The sequence below is a fragment of the Triturus cristatus genome, chromosome 7 (assembly GCF_964204655.1).
Source record: "Triturus cristatus chromosome 7, aTriCri1.1, whole genome shotgun sequence".
Classification (NCBI taxonomy): Eukaryota; Metazoa; Chordata; class Amphibia; order Caudata; family Salamandridae; genus Triturus; species Triturus cristatus.
Window position 1 is genome coordinate 1,210,168,418 of NC_140590.1, and position 18,584 is coordinate 1,210,187,001.

The 18,584-nt window shown below is 48.7% G+C and overlaps 1 protein-coding gene across 4 annotated transcripts in view; it reads left to right on the forward strand.

Moving 5' to 3' along the window:
- LOC146811612 (very long chain fatty acid elongase 4-like) overlaps nucleotides 1-18,584 on the forward strand; it is a 148,850-nt gene that overhangs the window by 12,694 nt on the left and 117,572 nt on the right. Inside the window, exon 1 of one of the 4 annotated variants that reach the window (XM_085618585.1) lies at nucleotides 8,928-8,957. The exons of 1 other annotated variant lie outside the window; for it this stretch is intronic. The gene's annotated coding sequence lies outside the window, so the exon portion shown is untranslated. Of the gene's footprint in view, nucleotides 1-8,927; nucleotides 8,958-9,605; nucleotides 9,859-18,584 lie in introns of those variants that run through there. 2 more of the 4 variants (XM_085618582.1, XM_085618583.1) reach the window with 2 other exon arrangements.

Below are 18,584 nucleotides of genomic sequence, written 5' to 3' on the forward strand. Positions count from 1 at the left end.
GGTCAAACTAGCCCACTAGGTACCTCCAGTAAGCGCCACGGAGCTGCGTTGCAGAGTGTTGTAAAAAGGGGCGTGGCCTCTGAACACCTGTCTGCAACGCAGCTCTCTGGCGCATACTGGAGGTACCTGGTGGGCTAGTTGGCCTCCAGGGACCTTCAGGATTGAGGAGGAATTAATTCCCCAACTTAAACCACGCCACAGGGTGTGTTTGCACACATGTCACCTCAGACCACGCCCCCTTCCTTCACCACTGTGCAAACACGCCCGTGGCGCGTTTTAAGTTGGGGGATTAACTCTCTTTCAATACTGAGGGTCCCTGATGGCCAACTAGCCCAACAGGTATCTCCAGTATGCGCCAGGAAGCTGTGTTGCAGACAGAGGCCACTCCCCTTTTTACACCTTTCTGGAACACAGCTCTGTGGCGCTTACTGGAGGTACCTAGTGGGCTAGTTTGACCCTAGAGACCCTTAGGATTCAAGGGGACTTAATCTCTCAAATTAGAACGGCCACAGGGCGCACTTACACAATGGTGAAGGGAGAGGACGGGGCCTGAGGTGACGTGTGCAAACACGCCCTGGGGCACGTTTTAGGTTGGGGAAATAATTCCCCTTCAAACTGTGGGACCCTGGGGGCCAACTAGCCCACCAGGTTCTTCCAGTAAGCGGCACTACGCTGCGTTGAAGAGAGATGGTGCAGGCTGTGCCCCTTTTACACCTCTCTGCAATGGTGCTTACTGGACATACCTAGTGGGCTACTTTGCCCCGAAGGACCCTCAGGATTCAAGGGGAGTTAATCTCCCAACTTAAAACGGCCACAGGGCGTGTTTACACAGTGGGGAAGGGAGGGGACGGGGCCTGAGGTGACGTGTGCAAACACGCCCTATGGCGCGTTTTAAGTTGGGGAAATAATTCCCATTCAATACTGAGGGCCCATGGGGGCAAACTAGTCCACCAGGTGCTTCCAGTAAGCTCTACTGCGCTGCGTTGCAGAGAGGTGGGCCAGGCCGTGCCCATTTTTTCTGCAACGCAGCTCTATGATGCTAACTAGAGATACCTGATGGGCTAGTTGTACCCAAGGGACACTCGGGATTCAAGGTGACTTAATCCTCCAAATTAAAACGGCCACAGGGCGTGTTTGCACATGTCGGCTCAGCTCCCCCCCCCCCCTTCACCAGTGTGCAAACTGTGGCGCGTTTTAAGAGGTAGTTTTAATCCCCCTGCCCTATTATATAATAGGGGCTTACAGAGGAGGTCATGCTAGTAACAGGGGTACCCCAACGCATAGTGTTTCCTAGTGTATGTAGGTGTTTTAACTGTATTCTAAATGTCTTTTAGCTTAGCACTGGCTCTAGGACTGCTTAGTCAGAGTCAGTTACCAACAGTACCCATCTGAAAAAGTTGAGGGTACAGGATGATTTTGCAACAAAGGCCTCTTTCTGCTCCTCTGTTTGTTCTTTCTGCACGTCTTCCTTCTTCCTGCACTTTTCTTCATCTTTGAGGTCTTCTGTTGCTTCTTTCTGCATTTCTTTTTCCTCTTTCTGTGTTTTTTTTCTTCTTTCTTCACATGTCCTACCTCTGTAGGCATAGTTAGAAACTAGCATTTAAAAAAGCTTTGAAATTCACTGAAAAAAACATAGGTTTCAGTTACGTTAAAGTTAGAAATTAGCATTTAAAAAACTTTGAAATTCACTGAAAAAACAATAGGTTTCAGGCACGTTATAGTGATGTCATCAGTGATGTCATTTGAGATGTCATCAGTGATGTCATGAGTGATGTCACTGACCATGTCCTGAGTGATTTAATATGTGACGTCATCAGCAGTGCATTGCGGGCGCGCGAGTTATAGTTAGCTGAACTAACTATAACGGGGGAATTTCACGGGTTTTGTACGAGTGAAATGTCCAGCTAACTATAACACCCCTGAAACCTATGGTTTTTTCTGTGAATTTCTAAGGTTTTTTTAACTGCTAATTCCTAACTATAACGTGCCTGAAACCTATGGTTTTTTCAGTGAATATATATATATCAGGTGATCTAGTGCACTGTGCCTCTAGCACTATTTGGTAGCTGAGCCCTTACAGAGGTATCTGTCTGAAGGTGTTCTGTAAGCACACCAGTTTCACAAAGGCTTTATCTTCCAACCAGGACTGGCAGTGCCCCAGCCAGCAGCGGCCCGTCCTACGACCTGAGGGGCCACACTCCCACCGTTTTTCTGGCAAGAAGAGAATCCGTTAATGCTGAACAAGGGTCAGCCTGACAGACACTCTTAAAGTTCAGGCCAGGCAGCCAGAAGCGAGACATGCACTAAATGCACAGGCTCCTGGCTGCCAAAGCTGCACTTTGTCAGGCTGAGGATTTCACAGCCCTGTGGATGTGACCTCCTCAGCCTGGCAAAAGTGACTCAAGGCTCTCCCCCTTGTGACGAAGGTGAGCATCACCGATTGTCTCGGACATGGGCGCTTCAGTTATAACCCCTGAAGTTCTCAGGGCCGAGTGTAAATCAGTGACACCTCGTCACAGAGTGTGGTAGGGTCAACAGTCTCACTGACAACCATCCCACTCTATGATGAGATTGGAACTGCTGCCTTTCATGATTGGCTGAAGGCAGCGGTCTTAACCCTCATGGGACCTCCGAGGCTTCCCTGTCGGAGAGGTGCTGTTGAGGTAAGTTTTAGGGATTTTTTTTGTTTGGTGCGTACATTTATGTATGAATGTATGTGTATTTGTCAGTGAGTGTTGTGAATGGGTGTGTGTGAATGAATAGGTGCATGTGTGCCCCCACCCCTCTCTCTGGTAAAATTACCAGCCACCTCTGCACCCAGCATCTTTTAAGAGAGGATTCAACCCACTGGGACATAGGTTGCCCCAGTGCATTAACCACTGTCCTTTGTTGAGCCTGTGAAGGTTTATCCTGCCAGGCCCCTGACAGCACACAAAGCTGCCTGGTATTCCTAGTTTTTTGCCTGAAGCTGCGCCCTCAAGGAAGCACTTTCTCCCATTCAAAATTATTACTTTTCCACCCTTCCTAAAAATAGTTGGGGAATTTATAACTTTCCCTAAATATTTCAAGACTGTACTTAGAGGGCGAGCTGGGGCCCCAACTTTTAGAGGGGCCCACTGACCTGTCTGCCTGAAGGTCATGCAGGCAGCAGTCTCTCATTAACCTGCTTCCAGTGATTCTGCCTAAACTTTGTTTAATCTTTTTAGGTCGAGCCTGTAGCAGCGCGCATGCGATGCACTGGCGAGACTTTATGTAAACAGTAAAAGGGCTTTGGAAAGCTCACCACACGCTTGTGCGTGTGGATTGTTTTCCTTCAGAGGCTATTCGCCTTTGTGTGCGTCTTTCTGAGAAAGACAGCACGCAATTGGACAAAGCCGGGTGCATGTCCCACGGCCTATTGCTTGCGGTTACCCGCACAGGCCACATCTGTTTTCAATTATCGTGCACAGATGCGCGCGCGATAATTGTAAACAGATGTCTCGCTGTGGCGCACGCGCGCACCACTCACGTGCTTGTCTGTTGTTTGGTCCGGGCATGGAGACTGCGTGAACCGTCCGAAGGCGCTTAGGGCACCGCTTGTTAAACCAAGTTTTTAGGTCTCGGCTAGCGATGGCTGCGCTTGCGCAGTCTCGCTCGCGAGACATAATGACTTGGGTGAAGAGGGGCTTGAACCCGCCCCTCTTCTTCCCTGTTCTCCATTGGCTGGCCTAGTAAATGCTGGCCAGCCATTGGAGAAGAGGTCCCGTCACTCTAATCCTGCCCCGTCCTTTTCGGATCGGGGGGCGTGTTTTTTGCGAGAAGTCTCAGGGAGGAGACAACAGCAAAACACGCCCCCCAATCCGAAAAGGAGGCTGCGTTTCTCCGAGGCAGTTTTTCGCTGCCTCGGAGAAAGGCGGTGGTGTCCCGGCGTTGCTCCCTCACCTGATCTCCTTGTTCTTATTGAAATCCCACAGCTCTTGTATTCACCAGCCCTTCTTTAACAATAGTGCACAGTAAGATTTGTAAATATGCATGTCTTTTATTTTAAAAAGTTGCGCTCGTTTAAAACTAATATTTTAAACATATATGTAACATCTCATTTACCTCGCTGTGTCTCATGTGAATTTTATTTCTCTCCACTAAAGAACGCACGTGTTACCCCGGGTAGAGTCGCTGCCACTTCTCTGTGCCCTCAGAGGCGGTATTTGCTGCCTTGTCCAGTGCGCAACTAATTGTGACCCCAGTCTGGAATTCCTGCCTGCTTTCCGAGTCCCCAAGGCTACGGGATCTGCCTCCTTTGCATGGGTGGATCCCGGCAGCTGCCTGCTCCAGAGCAACAGGTTGCAGCGTGTGTGGTCCCAGGCTGGAACAGCTGCCTGCCTTCTCTCCCCGTGACCCCAGGCTCGAGTTTCTGCCTGTTTTCTCTGTGTGCCCCAAGATGAAGTTGCTGCCTGCTCTCTTTGTGGTCACCGAGGAAACTTCCTGCCTGTGCTCTTTTAGATCCGCTGCCGCCTGCTGGCTGAGAGCTCCCAGCCGGCGGTGCTGCCTGCTCTCTGTGTGACCCCGGACTTCGGCTCCTGCCTGCTCGGTGTGTGTAAATACGAGCTTGGAGGCTGCAGTGGATGTGAGAGTGTAGATCAGGCTGTGGGCTGCCGAAGATCACACGCAGCCCCTCCCCCTCGCCTCCGGATTGGTTTCCCTGTGGCTCACATTACCCTGAGCAGGGCTGCTCTTCCCACCGCTGTGCAGCAGTGTGAGTGACCGAGGATTGCAGCGGTGCTGGTGGTGGGCGTCTGTGGGGCCCCTCCCCACCGGCACCCCCACCCCCTGAAGTGTACACACCTCAGCTGGAGCTACGGCTTGTCAAACTTCACTCCCCCGCCCCTCCCTCCTGCACCCCCGCCTCCAGGGCCTCTCAGCTGGCTCCTGACCCCTTCCCGCCCCCGAGGTGGCACTTGTACACACTCACGGGAGCCAGAAAACCCTCCTCCTAGACTAGTTCTCCATTTATTTGTCTTTTTTCAGTTTTATATAGCGCGAACTCCACGGTATTCTAGCGCTCTATACCTGTGCCTACACAAGGCCAGTGTTTGTTTTAAAGGTAACGGGGATATTAAATGATGTGCCCAGAATCACAGGCTGTAGAGCCGGCGCCGAGACTCAAGCCTGGTTGCACAGTTCTACACTCAATAGCTCTATCGCAATGCCTCATCTTCTCCAGTTTTGTTCCCAATATTGGTGATAGTTCTGGCTTTCACGGGCAGTGCAGTTGTGCTACCGTGTGCTTTGCCTGTGACCCGCCCCGCGGCCACCAATCTAAAAACAGAAAGTGCAACACCGGGTCAAAGTACTGCCCGAAAAAACATATTTAACACTCATAAGCATTAGAACATTTAGAGAGTATGATTCGTAGCTCGAGAAGCATGCTTTGCACACCAAACCGCTCAGCACTCTGGGACTTGTAGTTTAGCATGAAAACAGTACAACGATAACGTGAATGCGGAGAATCAAATAAAACGAGGGCTGGACCAGCTGTTCGCGACTGAACTGGCCTAATTTCAGAGCTGTGCCTAAAATTATAATTCCTGTACAGTTTTCCCAGGTCCATGCGCGACTAGTTCTGCCAGGTCAGTTATTTTGCTTAGAACTGTAAAGCGCTCCAATATCTTCGGGTCTAGCTAGGCGCTTTATAACACTAAAAAAAAATCTTGGCCATTTAGTCTTGGGTTTATACGTGGTTAAATGAGACTGCAAGTCACAGAATTGCAAGGAAAACCTGGCCTGGCCTGACATGTCACTCAAGGACCTGCTAAACCTAGCAGCTATGTACATGTAAGATGCGTGGCGATGAGAGAGAGGACAATTTATATATCAGTCGCATTGGATCGAACGACTAGATGTTCTTTTGATTTTTGCAGTAACTGTGACTTTCAGTGTTGTGTAGTGTATGTGGTGTTGGTGTGTGCGGCTGGCTTTTAGTGGTTATTGGCTTTGATGTGTGGTGGTTGTCTCTGTTGTTGATGCGTTGTGTCTATATGGTAATAACCTTTGGGGTTCATTGATAATGCTGCTAGGTTCAGTACTTAATTTGTGCCGGTGTTTTCAGGGGGTGGGCTCTGGCACTTAATTGTCAACACCGGCACATATGATTTTCTGACACTTGGTGGCGCTGTTTTTCGAATTTAACACAGCAACAGTTGTTTATTAATTCAATATTGATTACAAAAAAAAATATTAAAAACCTGCCACTCAAGTCATTCTTATAGTTTTAAGTGCCTGGAATAGTCTGAATTGTCACACTTGTAAGAGTGTGATGGTTGGTTGTTGTGTTGGTACTGCCAGTGGTAGAGCTGGCGGGGGTGCAAGCTGCAGTGGCTTCTTGAAGAGGGCCCTGGCACATTTTTTCTTTGACAAATTAAGCACTTTGTGATCTTTGGAGGTACCGCTTATGTCTGGCGTTTTTAGGTCTCGGCTAGCGATGGCTGCGCTTGCGCAGTCTCGCTCGCGAGACATAATGACTTGGGTGAAGAGGGGCTTGAACCCGCCCCTCTTCTTCCCTGTTCTCCATTGGCTGGCCTAGTAAATGCTGGCCAGCCATTGGAGAAGAGGTCCCGTCACTCTAATCCTGCCCCGTCCTTTTCGGATCGGGGCGCGTGTTTTTTGCGAGAAGTCTCAGGGAGGAGACAACAGCAAAACACGCCCCCCAATCCGAAAAGGAGGCTGCGTTTCTCCGAGGCAGCTTTTCGCTGCCTCGGAGAAAGGCGGTGGTGTCCCGGCGTTGCTCCCTCACCTGATCTCCTTGTTCTTATTGAAATCCCACAGCTCTTGTATTCACCAGCCCTTCTTTAACAATAGTGCACAGTAAGATTTGTAAATATGCATGTCTTTTATTTTAAAAAGTTGCGCTCGTTTAAAACTAATATTTTAAACATATATGTAACATCTCATTTACCTCGCTGTGTCTCATGTGAATTTTATTTCTCTCCACTAAAGAACGCACGTGTTTTATTGAGTTCATTTCCTGGGGCCTGGATGCCAGGGCCTTCTCCGGACGGTGCCCTCAGAGCCCCTCCCCCTCCTCCACAAACACCTATGAATCCAATCTTTGTCTGCAGCTCTGGAATCCCTTGCACGGTCGGGGGCTTCGGCGCTATGCCCACCTTACTCTGCGGCGCTATGCTCTCAGCGCCGAGCTGGCCTTTGGGTGACTTGGGTAAGGTATCTGCTCTGTCCCCGGGGTGGCCACGGGCGCACCTGCTCTCAGGGTTTATTTTACAGCCAGAGGACAATAGACCGCGATTTTTACACACATCTTAAAGACAACTAGCGTCTTGCCGGGGGCTTCCGGCCGCTGCATCGCTCCCACCGGACCCCGATGCAATAACGTCGGCCGGATACTGGCCCCAGGTAGCGGAAAGATCTCTCGGCCCCCGGGACTGCGCTTAATTAAAGACCACAGGTATTCCTGGGGGATGCGCAGAGCGCACGGCGCGCCAGCTGCGCGCCGTGACATTAAACAATCCTATGGGCAAACATTGGGCCTCGCTGCTGCACCTGCGAAATGTTATTACATACGAGTGTTGCGTGCACCGAGGAGGTACAGAAGCGTGCCACGAAGGCGAGGGGCCAGGCCTTGTCTGCGCCGTCCAGCGCATCTCTGAGCCAGGCACAAGGAGGCCCCGCGCAGTCTGTGGAGTCACGAACCGTGAGGGGGCCCCAACCGAAGTACATGGAGGGGGGCCCATGCTCTGCTCCCAATGAGGAGCTCTCCGTCACCGCCTCTCGCTCGCGAGACATAACAAGCATTTACAATGCAATGGTCTCGGCATTGGTAAAGTTAGAGCTATTGGCATTGCTCATGACAATGCCGTTTCTTTACATGTTTTAAAAACAAAAACATAAACAAAAATAATGTCATGAGCAATGCCAATAGCTCTAACTTTACCAATGCCGAGACCATTGCATTGTAAATGCTTGTTTTAATTTGTTTTGTGGAATGATCGGTGTGACACCATTAAGTGCACGCTGTTAAGTGCGTATCATTTAGAGAGTCCGTGATGCTGGGAGAGATAATAGAGTGAATCTCCCCTGTTGGGGCATAAAATACATCTGCCAGTCACCTGCCGGACAATTTGGAGATTTTGTATAATAACTATTTACTAAGTTTCTCGTGATGACGAACTAGCATCTCAATTGAAACGTCAGCCTTTCAGCACGTGGGACATGGTCCGCGTCATTTTTGGATGGGGAATTATTCTGTGCAGTGGTTACTATGCACCAGCGTTTGAGGGTACTCAGTACAAGTAAGTCCATCCATCTTTATAGCATAAGGTGGCCTGGTATAGTCCAGAATGTCATAATGTTTTTGAGTGGGAGCACAGTAGTTACCTCTGACACTATGGTGGGTGAACCTAACCAACCGGTGGATTCCCGAAAATTAATTTGTGCCCTGCGATGTATATGGTCTGTGTGAATGTCGGTGTGTAGTGTGCGCACGGGCAAGTGTGTCTAACCCGCACCCCTGATTGTCCCTTAGGTTCAAACATGCACATTTTGTCTCCTGTGCCTTTCTGCGCGGTGGGGGACTGCGCCGTTAGCAGTGGTGTGTTCTCCCCCATCCGAGCACCAGGGGGGGGGCTCGTGGACAAGAGTTAATAAAGATCCTTCAACTCCTCCTGGCTCCGCCTTTCACCACCGTGGACAGTGACCAGGCAGGCTTGCACTCACATCGAGCACGAGGGAGTGAATACAAGGAGGGGGTGCGTGTTTTTTTTTTGTGGTCGTTGCCTATTGTATGTGTGCTTTCATTGTTGTGTGTCTCCCTTCCGTGGCCGGCACGCGAACAGCCGTGCGTCTGAAGAGCGTGTGCGTGTGTTTATGCACACTGTCCGGAGAAGGCCGTCTCTCTGAGAGTGCACAGAGCTCCCTGCTCCCGTGTCCACTGTGACTACACGGGGCGAGGCAGGACCCAAGCGGAGGTGGGGGCACCAGCGTGCGTGTATGACCACTGCCGGGAAGGAGGGGGGGGGGGCTGTGTGTCTGCTGATGCTTGTGTGAAAGCGCGTGTGTGTATGAGCGTCTCTGCACACAGTCCGCAGCTGGCCGTCTCTCTGAGGATGCACACAGCTACCTGTGCCCGTGTTCATCTTTGAGCACATGGGGTGGAGCATTACCCAAGCGGAGGTGGGTGCACAAGCGTGACTGACTGACCACTATCCGAGGGGGGATGGGGGGAAGGGGCACATGTGGTGGGGCAGGAGCCAAGCGGAGGTGGGGGCACCAGCATGGGTATATGGGATCCACCTGTTTAACACCCACAATTCCCCTCTCACCGCTGCCATCGCATCTTTTCACACCCCATTACTCCAACCTCTTATTTGGAGTGAAGGAGGTAATGTGGATAATTAAGGTGCGTTGGGGAGGAGGCGAAATGTTTGCGTTAAGAGACAGTCACTGCAGTGAAGTAGCAACTGGCCTGTGAAATACGGACACCCTGTTGCTTCTCGCTTTAGGTACTATCAGCAGCCTGGATGCCAGATTTGTTTCCGCCCAGGGCGCTCTGTGAGCAAAGGCCGCCTCTGAGAGTCCGCCACGCCCACTGCTGCCCTGAGGGCACAGTTCAGGGCAAGAAACGCGAACTAGCTGCCAGCCTGCACCACGACGGTGGGGGAGGGGCGTTGTGTGTCACTGCCACAGACGCCTCGTTGTGTAATGGGTGTGGTTTTGATGAAAGGGAGCGGACACACGGGGAGCATCAGAGAGTCTGCGGAGCCAAGGGAGGGCAGAAGCGGCAGGTACCAGGGAGGGTCGGGGTGGGACAGGGGACAGGGCAGGCGGCTTAACACGAGCTCGAGCCAGGAGATCCAATTAAATACCGAGGTGAGGAGGGGTTAGTGAATACTCTAGAAAAACATGCGTGTTATCGAAATGCACTCGGGTCAGTGTTTCATACTTATTTAACACAACCGGCTATATTTTTGAGAGAACCTCTCGTCACTTTTACCCATTAGCGGGTGTGTGTGTGGGGGGGGGGGGGGCAGGGGTATTCCTCACACAAGTGCGAGGTCCTGTCGAGTACTTTGCAGCAGTGGTAGCGCACATCTTTGATCGGTCACTGCACTCTGCAAACTGAGCATCCAATAAATTACTCGACCAAAGAGAAAGTGCACTGTTGCCCAGCCAAGGGGTGTAAATGGGCTGAATGAACGCTGCAGGGCATTCAGTGCGGTGCTTGTTCAAAGGCGAGGGCTGGAATGCCGCTTGTAGCCTGTGTCCTCTTGAACATGGTCTGTGCGGAAGTACTCGTGAATGAATATCGTTTGTTTACATGGTAACAACGAGGGGGGACCAGTAACCGTGAATAAGCGCGGCACAGTCTGCCTTCTGCTTTAGAAACCGGTGTACTCGAGTAAAGAGGTGTCCAACAATGCTACGTTTCCACAATTCCCCAGCGCCTGGATCTCCAAACCCTTTCTCCCTTTGTGTAGCCTTTGATGTTGGAGAAAGTGTTTGGGGACCTAGGAGTGGTGGAAACGCAACAATTTATATACACATGCTCGTGCATGAGTCTGCTCTCTGTGGGCCGAAAAGTAGTACAGAAATGGTCCCCACATGTTGCGAGGACCAGTGTTGTAGGGTCCGGTAGTGAATGTGCAAGAATGAGTATGAAGCATTAACAGAGACGTTTTAATGCATGGGCAAAGTGGGCTCTGGCCCAGGGCCCCAGCCTTTCAGGGGGCCCCCTGACAGTCAGCTCCATTCTCCAGAGTTTTGCCCTAATGACCTTGAATATTTCCTAAACATTTTGTTTTAAATTCGGTTTTCCTTTCATTTATTTCTTATGTACCTGATGTGTGAGAGTCTAGTACAGCCATTTTGCAGAGAAATTTTGTGTTTATGTTTCATGCAATATACATAAAAAACGTTTATTTTAGATCAAAACAAAGTCTAACATATAAAAAATGGGAGGGCATCACAGAGATTATTTGCAGTAATATTGGTGAGCTGCTGCTGTGTTACAATATTGAAAACACACATAACTATCCCTGAATATTAGATGTAAACACATTCAGGGCCTTATTTATGAGAAGTGATGCATCGCTGTGTGAAAACAGGGATGCGTCACTTCTTAGTGTGCCCTCGTTGCGACATGATGGATGTGTCATATTTACTGTCGCAAGGAGTTACAGATATGACAGTATTTCTGACAAATCTGTATGCGCAAAAGTGATGCATTGCTGGGGTGTGTCTGAAAATAGACGCAACTCCAGCAATGTGTCCTTTCACATGGGGCAAGCCCCATGTGAAAGGGCCTGCATCAGTCTTATGCCTGCTGTGTGGCAGGTGTAAGATATTGACGCAATGGCGTCCTAGAAGTGGCGCACTGAGTTCTCATAGATTTCAATGCGCCACTTCTACGAGGCATTTTGCGGGGCAACACCCACCCTGCATACATTATGCCTGGCGCAGGTATAATGCGGTGCAGGGGTTTACAAAGTGAAGCATCTGCCTAGATGCGTCACTTTGTAAATAGGGTGTAACATTGCACATATTTTATGCTGCCGGTGCGTCACAAAAAGTGACGCACCAGCGGCATAAAAGTGAAGCAAAGCCTCATAAATAAAGCGCTTAGAATTTGGACGAGTGTTCCTGTGCACTGTCAGGGACCTAATGAAATGAAATTGTGTATTTAATAAAGCGCGCAGCTACTCAGACTAGAGAGTCCTGGCGCATGACAGTGGGAGGAAAACATGAGTAAAAGACCCATCAGTTATCAAAAAGCCAGATTTTTAAGTTCTTTCATGAAAGAGAGTAGGTCTGTGGTTAGTCTCAGAGACTCAGGGAGGCTATTCCGCAATTTTGGGCCTAGAAAGCCATGGGATCTGCCTCCAATGCGGGCACTGCATATTTTAGGCATGATGGCCAGGTTGGCATTGGAAGAATTTAGGGGTCTAGCTGTTGTGTAGCGATTAGCGTGCTTATTTATGTAGCCGGCTCCTAAGCCATGGAAAGCTGTAAATAAGATGGTCATCGCTTTGAAGCCGATCCGTTCTTTTATGCGGAGAGACTTAAGAATAGGGGTCATACTAGATCTGGGTTTAGGTCTCAGGATGGCTCTGGCCGCCGCGTATTGTACCACTTGTAGGCGCTGGATAAGGGATTTGGGAAGACAGAGGTACAAGCTGTTGACATAGTCAAGCTTTGATGTCACCAGAGTCTGCACCATGAACTTTCTGCTCTCAAGCGGTAACAGTGGCAGGAGTTTTTTTTAGCATCCAGAGTATGCCAAAGCAAGTGCCATTTAGATTTTGAATTTGAAAGCACATGGAGAGTGTCTTGTCTATGACAATTCCTACGTTTTTAACTTTCTCCTTTTCAGCGGGCGGGGGCGGCAGATCTTTTGGCCACCAAGAGCTCCAGTCAGACGTTTATGGATTACCAAAGAAAACAACTTCAGTTTTGTCAGGATTGCACTTCAGCTGATTGATCTTAAGTCAGTTAAAAAACCTTTGTGAGGCAAGACCTAATCATTGCCCCGTCAAAGTCAGTTCATTTTTCACACGTAAAAATCAGCTGAGTGTCATCAGCATAGGAAACAATTTTGGCGCCCTCTTCCTCTACCAGAAATGCAAGGGGGATAGATATATATTAAAAAGGGTAGGACTGAGAATGGAGCCCTGAGGGACACCTACATTCATGGCCGGAACTGGGGATGAGAAAGGGGGGAGCCAGATGTCCTGAGATCTATTTGCCAAGAAGGATGACATCCATTGTAAAGGTGGTCCCCCCCCAGACCGATGTTAGCAAGTCTCTCCGGGAGCCTCTCATGTGGGACCATATCGAAGGCCGCCGACGTATCGAGCAGTATCAGAACAGTCTTGCCTCCCTGGTCCAGCTTACCCGTGAGAAATTCAGTCACTTCCAGCAGAGAGGACTCCATACTGTAGTTAGCCCTAAAACCGGATTGGGACTCATGAAGGAGCTTCCCATCTTCAATGTGTTTTTGGAGGGCCTTGTTTACATGCTTCTCTAGTACTCTGGAGAGGGTCGGAAGAAGGGAGATTGGCCTGTAGTTGACAGGGTCCGTCGGTTTGGCGTTAGCCTTTTTTATCAGTTGAAGAATCTTAGCATTCGTCCATAATTTCTTCATGTTGCCTGAGGAGAGAGAAGCATTAAAGAGCTGGTTTACTGTGGGGGTTTATGGTGGGAGCTAATAGGTTCAAGATATTCCCTGGACATGGGTCAGTAGCAGAGCCAGACTTAATGCTTTGGAGAGGGGTCAGTGACTCTTCAAGCTGAAACTCAGGGAAAGCTAGTAAAGATGTAGGATCCAAGAGGTGAAATTTGCTATTAGAACTAAGGTAGAAGGTCAGTTCTTCCTCTGAGATGTTAGTGAAGGCTTATTGGATCATGGAGATCTTTTTGTGGAAGAATTCAACTATTTACTTAGACCATTCTTCAGTGCATGGCCCTTACTTTGTGCCGGCTCTCATGGCAGTAAAGGATTTAACTATGCTAAAGATTTCCTTACTCTTATTTTGGGCATTTTCTATCTTGGTTTGAAAGAGGTTTTTCTTGGCTGCCTTCACGAGAATGTAATGAGCTTTTAAGGTGTCTTTATACACCTTCCTGTCCTCAGGTAGATTGGATTTACGCCATTTCCGTTCAATTGTTCCACAATTTCTGTTGCGAGATCTAAGGGAATCGTTAAACCATGGAGCTGGTGGGGCTGACCTCTTTGAGGAGCAGCAAACAACCAGTACCACTGCATCAATGTTGGTTCGGAGCGATGAATCTATTGAGAGGGCGTCCGAGTCGGGGCAGCCAGACAGCTCTGGTGAGGAACGACCGAGGGCGTCTGCTAACATCGGGATGGATATTTTATGGAACGTCCTGTAATTAGAGACCCTCTGCCCTGTATTAGCTCAAGGGGCTGTGGCAGAGTTGGGAATGACGAATTTTAGTAGGAGGTGGTCAGACCAGGTAATGGGAAGAGGTAGGTTTACTGATATGTCAAAGTTGTGAACGATTTGGTCTAGGGTATGGCCCTTCTCATGGGTGGCCAAAGAAACAGATGTAAACATGTTGCAGGCCTGCAGCGCCTCCAACAAGGAAATTGTTTGAGGGTCTTTTCCATTGTCCATATGTATATTGAAATATCCCAGAATGAGGCAGTTGTTGTATTTTAAGGCCAGGGAGGTGGTGGCTATATTAAGCGTAGTAATAACATTTCCAATAGCACTGGGAGGTCTGTAAATCAGAAATCCAGCTATGCTATGATGGGGGGATAAGGTACAGCAGAAGCCTAAGCAGTCTAGTTTTTTATTGTAAATTATGGCAACACCTCCCTCCTTCCCATTCGATCGGTCCCTCCTAAGAATGTTATAACCCGTAGGGATGGCCGAGCTGATAGTAGGGTTGGAGGCTTCAGACAGCCAGGTCTCAGTGAGAAATAAAAGATCAGACTGTTAGTCTAAAAGTAGGCCATAAATGTATGGTTCATGCTTTTGTATAGAGCGACAATTTAAAAGGGTGGCCTTTAAGTCCTCTGTTTTCTTATTGTTTTTACACTTATTGTTGCGTGGGAGGATATTGGGTGCGAGTTTCCTGGGCTGGAGGAGAGTCCAGTTGCACTTATTGCATCGAAAGGCTTCCTCCAACCTCGGATCTGCGGCTGTACAGTGACATAATGGTAGCCGCCTAAGGCTAAGCAGTTTTTCCCTATTGCAATATAGTGGAAGAAACTCACCGGAGGGGAACTGGGCAGCATGGCCGGCGCCGAACGCCTCCGGGCGCAGACAGGCTTACCTTCGGCGCCAGCGGCGTGCCCGCTGTGCACGTCCACTTAGCATGTCCGTTTGCATCGGGAATAATGCCTATGATGCAAACTGGATCGCCAACGCAGCTGAGGAAGCGGAAACTGCATAGGCATAAGTGAGGAGCCCGATAGTAGCCCCATCCCTCCGCACAATCGGCATATCAGCCGCGGCGGACCAGGACTGGAGGTAAAGCGAGATGCTAATCGAAGCAGCTAAGGAGGTGTAGGCAAACAGAATCAAGTAAAGTGCAAGTGCGCATAGGTGGGAGAAATTATTAAAAAGCACAGAGTAATTCAGCCAGACATATACAATTTAAAAAGTAATAAAAACCTAGTAGCAGGGCAGGAAACACTAAATCCTACAGCTATCAGCTGCGTGCATCCGTTTGCATTGGGAATATATAGGATAATGCCTATGATACAAACTGGATCACTAGCACAGCTGAGGAAGTGGAAACTGCGTGGGCGGAAGTGAGTAGCCCGATAGTAGCCCCAGCGTTCCACACAATCGGCATATCAGCAGCAGCGGACCAGGACTGGAGGAAAACCGAAATGCGAATCGGAGCAGCTAAGGAGGTGTTGGCAAGCAGAATCAAGTAAAGTGCAAGGGTGCATAGGTAGGAGAAATTGTTAAAAAGCACAGAGTAATTCAGCCACACATATACAATTTAAAAAGTATTAAAAACGTAGTAGCAGGGCAGGAAACCCTGAATCCTACACCTGTAAGCTGCACATGTCCATTTACATCGGGAACATATAGGCTAATGTCTATGATGCAAACTGGATCGCTAGTGCAGCTGAGGAAGCGGAAACTGCGTGGGAAATAGGGGCTCAAATTAGATCATAAATTCAAAGGTGTCCTGAACAGGGGCCCCCAAAATATGTTTGGCCCAGGGCCCCCCAAATCCTTAAGATGTCCCTGAGCATTAAGCCTGTGGGACTGTTCCGACTGTATCAGGTGAGGTGATTTCAAGTGCGGCAAGCAGTGGTAGAGTGGCCAGCGGTCGAAGTGCATTAAAAACAAGCATTGGCTTTCAGTTTTGGCGTGAAAATTGTCTCATTAGTTAGGGCTAGGGATTCTAGGAGATATTCACCTTTACATCCCAATCTTTGAACCATTTCTCATTCTGTATCGCCAAGTCATTCTTTTGCGTTTGGTTTAAACAGCATGTATATAAAACCTATTCTATATGTTTGTTTCACAGCCTCTGTTCGAGGGGTCTTTTTTTTTTAGGTCTCGCCTGGCATAGACTGCGCAGACATGCGCAGTCTCGCTAGCGAGATTTAATGAGTTAGGGTAGCTTTCACTAGAGGGGTTTAAGCCCCGCCTCTCTTTTCCATTGGCTGGCATCACCGTTTATGGTAAACGGTGGCCAGCCATTGGAAAAGAGCTTCCAGTGACGTACACTTTTCTCTTTTAGAGCAGTCTCAGTTGGACTGGCTGCCCCGACTTACTGCTGGCGTAAAAGGTTTGTTATCTTTATGGGGCCAAACACATGGCCTCATAAAGATAACAAACCTTTTAGCACAAAAGGAAGTCAGGTGAGCCAGTCCAAGTGGGACGGCTTTAAAGGAGAAAAGTGTACGAACGAAAAACGTCATGGCGAGCGCTTTTTTTCCGGGTGTATTACTTCCATTTGGTTCACTGAAACAGATCATAACCACAGCTACCAGAATGCATTCGTATAAACACAAACTCCGTATTCCCGGTGCCATGGAGGCATCTGCTAATCCTTTTCTGTTCCCTTCTCCCACCCAGCAGGTTCCTCCTGACCCTAAAGCTCCTTAGAGACTCTTCCGTTCTTTGTCGCTACCCCATCCCCCATGACCTCTGCGCTACAGGCCCCCATGCGTCGGCCATCCGCTGGGGATCTGACCCTTTAAATCTCCGCCATCTTCACTCGCCTTCCTCTGACAGGGTCTGTCCCTGCCCACCCTTCCGGGACCCCCGCAAAATCTAGCTCCCTCTACCCCACCTGTGCTGCGTCCCTCCCTCTGGCCCCAGGGGCTGAGAGCACCCTGTCAGCAGTTGGTCAGCGTATCAGAAGGCCACAGGCGAGCAGGGAAGTGCCACGCCAGCAGCAAAGCCCTGGCATCCATTGTACACGCCTGGGCGCAGCCACACTGGGGATTAAGGGGATCTGCGCGGGCAGCGAGCCTGAAGTATGGAGGTTGGACGGGGTGGCTGGTGAGGGGCAGAGGGAAATCGTCTGTCCCCAGCCATACTTTTGACCTCAGAGCTGTCGAGTGATCCTATCACATGTCACGTGAAACACATTTACGCGGTGCTGCTTTTTCAGGGCGAAGCGCCTTGCATTCTGGGAAGGGAAGTGCAGGCTCGCTAAACATTGGCTTCCACGGAAGTATGCACGGTTGGAAGTCGCGTTTGGCTTGGTCCTTGGTATTAAGCGCAGAGAAGCCCAAAGCTTCTGGCCACTGGGGCAGGTAGGCGATCCCCACTTTATATTATACTAAAGTGGGTAAGGGAGGGGAGGGGTCCCTGTGCACGAAGAAAGCTGACGGATTAGGACAACCACATGTCCAGTTGAGTAGTTTAGCGACTGCATTGACAGTGAAATTCGTTTTCCGCTATTGCTTTTCTAACGGCCACATTTTAAACATAATTTCTGTAAGTTGTCTTTAAAACGTTAACGTTTTTAGCTGCACCTGCTGTTTCTTGAGCCGCACTTTACGCTCATGTAAAAGCGCTCTGATACATTCGGGTCGAGTTCGCGCTATGTAAAACTATTTAAAAAGAACACGATTGATAGAAAACAAAATAGGAGGTGACTGGATCGTAAATGGAAATTAAAAAAACTGAGTGAGAGCTAGAGGGCAACAAAATAAAATGAAGGATGGAAAGAGCAGATAAGAAGAAATTAGAAAAAAAGGAAAAGAAAGGGTGACTAAAAAGGATGGAAAAGAAAGAAAGACATGGAGAATGAGAGGTTGAATAAATAGGGACTACAAGTAACAAGCATTGAAAAGGCAATAGGTCTCGCCTGTGATTAAGTTAAAGCCATTTGCTTTGCTAATGGTATTGTATAGCAAAGCAAATGGCTTTAACTTAATAAAAGGTGAGACCTATTGCATTTTTAATGCTTGTTATGATAACTTGGCTCGATGTTTTTTTCCGCATAATTTTCAGCCTCTTTTCCCATCAACATTTCATAAATTGTAGGAGGCGCCGCTATATCTAAGTCCTGTGGTCCACTTGTGATTAAAAATGATATAATTTGTAATAGGTAAGCCCAGTTGTAAAATGTAAAGTTAGGTGTGGCTATCCCTCCCTGTGTCCTGGGCTGAGTCGTATATTTAGCTGCCCTCCTATTACTTTTATATTCCCAGAAAAACCTGAAACATAGATTCCAGCTTCCTCAGCCATACTTTCTCAATCAGCAGTGGTATATATAGCACGAAATATATGCAATACTTTGGGGAGACAACATTTAAAACGGTTTTTAAACTTATATTGCACACCTGCAAGAATGTCCAAATGGGAAGGGTGCTGTGCTGGGAAGTGTAAAAGATGTGGCGCTGAGCAGGTGGATATTATACAAATGGTTTATCTATGTTCCAAACTAACGCCCTTAATACAGGGTATAGGGGAATTGTTGAGCAACATCATTAAGACCCTGGTCAAGATTACCCCATTGATGATGATGCTGGGTGTAGTAGAAGAAGAAAATGATCTCAAGAAACAACAATGTCTAATTTTCATGGCTATGGCAGTAGCTAGATTGTGTTGTGTCAGATTGGCTAAAACTAGATGGACCTAGTTTTGATA